The sequence below is a fragment of the Tiliqua scincoides genome, chromosome 14, assembly GCF_035046505.1.
Source record: "Tiliqua scincoides isolate rTilSci1 chromosome 14, rTilSci1.hap2, whole genome shotgun sequence".
In the NCBI taxonomy this organism is placed as follows: Eukaryota; Metazoa; Chordata; class Lepidosauria; order Squamata; family Scincidae; genus Tiliqua; species Tiliqua scincoides.
Genome location: NC_089834.1, coordinates 10,281,066 through 10,283,766, shown reverse-complemented (window position 1 = coordinate 10,283,766; position 2,701 = coordinate 10,281,066).

Below are 2,701 nucleotides of genomic sequence, written 5' to 3'. Positions count from 1 at the left end.
TATTAGGGTATCTACTATATGCATACACAGTTATTCCCTTCCCCTCAGGGTCTCCCTTCACTTTATTTTGTAGCACTCAGTGTCATCAGCTTAAGGGAAAAAAGGTGTGCAAGGTCCTTCTTTTGGGTTAAAAGGTCAAGCCCTCATCTAACCCAAAAAACTCCTCTATCCATGAGTAGAGCTAGGCAATATTGGGTATGGACTAGCAGTGATTTCCCTCTTCTCCCGCATTCAGAGTCAAACTGTCAGTGTCAACACACCGCATTGATGCCATTAGGGGAGAAAGGAGCCAAGGCCCAAGTGAAAAGGGTCATAGGTGGTTTCTGTATTAAGCTGCTATCTTCTAGAGTCTAGACCAGGGGTCGGCAAACACTCAAGGGGCCATTTGGACCCATTTTCCGGAAGAAAAAAACCTCAGGAGCCACAAAACCATTTTGACATCTAAAATGAAGATAACACTGCATATGTAGTTTTTGTTTTTTTTTACCTTTATGCTCTTATAGGTCCCATTTTTATAATGTAGCAGGGAGCTTAAGCCTGCCGAGCGGGCAAAATTGAAAAGGGAAACCAACGCGGGGCAGGTGGGGGTGAAGGGAGGGGAGGGCAGTGAGCTCGGGGCGGAGGGAAGCAGCCTGCCCTCCCAACACAGGTGCCTCTTGTCACCCTCTTTGCCACTTTCACCTGAGGAGCCGCAGCAGACAGCTGAAAGAGCCACATGCGGCTCTAGAGCCGCGGGTTGCCGACCCCTGGGCTGGATGGCTGCTCCCTGGTTCTGAGGCTCTCCCAGGGGCTCCTTCCTGTAGCTCCCCTTAGCTCCTTTCTGTAGCTTGGTCTCTCCCAGCTCGCTCCTTACAGTTCCTTCTATGTACCAAGCTTCCCTGGTGGTCCTCCAGCCCTTTGCCTGTGCAGCCCTTTTTATAGGCTTCTATAGTCTCTACCTTCCCTCTACTGGTACTGCAGCCTCCTCTCCTGCAGCAGTTTTCCCTCTGGTCCTCCTCAGACAAACTCAGTCTGAGCACAAGTTCTACACATATCATAAATATTTGAGGTCCTTGTCAGTTTTAACTTCCATAGTACCTGCTACATACTTACTTTATTTCCTTCAGGTGGGTTTTAATTAATTGCTGGATTTGGGGTTTCTTTGAAAAGTGTGCTATGGATCCTTTCCTCAGGGACAACAATTTTCAGTCTTGGGTTTTAGCAGTGCTCCCTTTGCAGTTTAAGGGCCAAATCCTATCCAATTTTCCAGAACTAGTGTGCCAATGGGACATGTGCTGCATCCTGTGGTGGAGGGGCAGTCACTGAGGCCCCCTCAAGGTATGGAAACATGTATTCTCTTACCTCAGGGCTGCATTGGTGCTGCAAAGTTGAATTGGATTGGGCCCTAAATGCTAGTGTTGCAGTGGCTGAATGGCCTTTTCCTGAAGAGTTTTGTCCTTAGTGTGGTCTTAGTTTAATCTTTCTTGATGCCTCTATCAGGGATGAATTTCTTCTCACTTAAGTTGACTAACTTGGACCTTTTATTGAACTTAGCAGTTGTGGCCATGGTTGTACCATGTCCTTTAGAATGCTCTCGACATGAGTGTCTACTAGATGGATTAGTGCAGGGGGTTTCAAACATAAGGCCCAGGGGCCAGATGCGGCGCATGGAAGCTCTTTATCCGGCCCTCGGGCTCTCGCTTGCTGAGCAGTGGTGAGATGTCACTGCTGAAAGGGCAGCCTAAATTTGCTTACTTTTATTTTAAAAAATGTATGCCCTGCCTTTCCTATGCTGAAGTAAATGCCCAAGGTGGATTTACAGAACTTTATAATCAAGTACAAAAAGTCACAACAAGTAGAAAGCATCAAATAAGGCATGAAAACATTAATTTTAACATTGTATGGTGAAAAAACAATATCAAAGAGCAAAAAAATTTAAGGGAAAAGAGAAAAGAACTCAATGAGCCAATGTGGAACCGATGACAGTTGGGCTCTCCTATATCTTGAAATATATCAAGATTTGCACATGTTCTCTTCCGTCATTTGTAGTTAATGAACTTCTAAGTGAGGAAAAACTGTTTATTTCTGGTTATGATCCATTTAATGACATCACTTCCAACCTAATGACATCACTTCTGGCCCTCAGCGGGCATCATGAATGCTATTTGGCTCACTGAAAAGAGTTTTACACCCCTGGATTTGTGTTTTGTTTTAGTGTTTTGTGGCTGATGTTATTTTCTTTTTGGGGGGGCGGGGGCTTTGTCTTCTGGGATTTGGTCCTCCCTTGGCTCTTGTCATTCATCAGCTTATCAGACCCTGTAGGGAATACTTGCATGTTTTAGGGAAGACCTGAAATAGATTCCTTATGTTTTCCAGATGAGTTTGGGTTTTCCCATGCAGACTTGGTTGAATCAGTCATTAAAATTCTCCTTTGCCTTATGTTTGACACCCCTGGATTAGAGAGTTCTTATACTCTGCTGTTTCTTTAGTCCTGGCAGTGATGCTCTTTCTGTAACTCCTATTTAGCTAATAACAAAGAAAGAAAGAAAAACCAACAATAAGAAGTTCTCAGTACTGTACAATCTACAGTGAGACTTACTTCTGAGTAACCATGCATAGGCTTGTGCTGTAGGTTAGAAGACCACTCCCCATTCAGGAAAACAGAAACACTAGCTTAGATATCAACATGTTAAAGCATATTCATATGGCAGTCCCAACAATA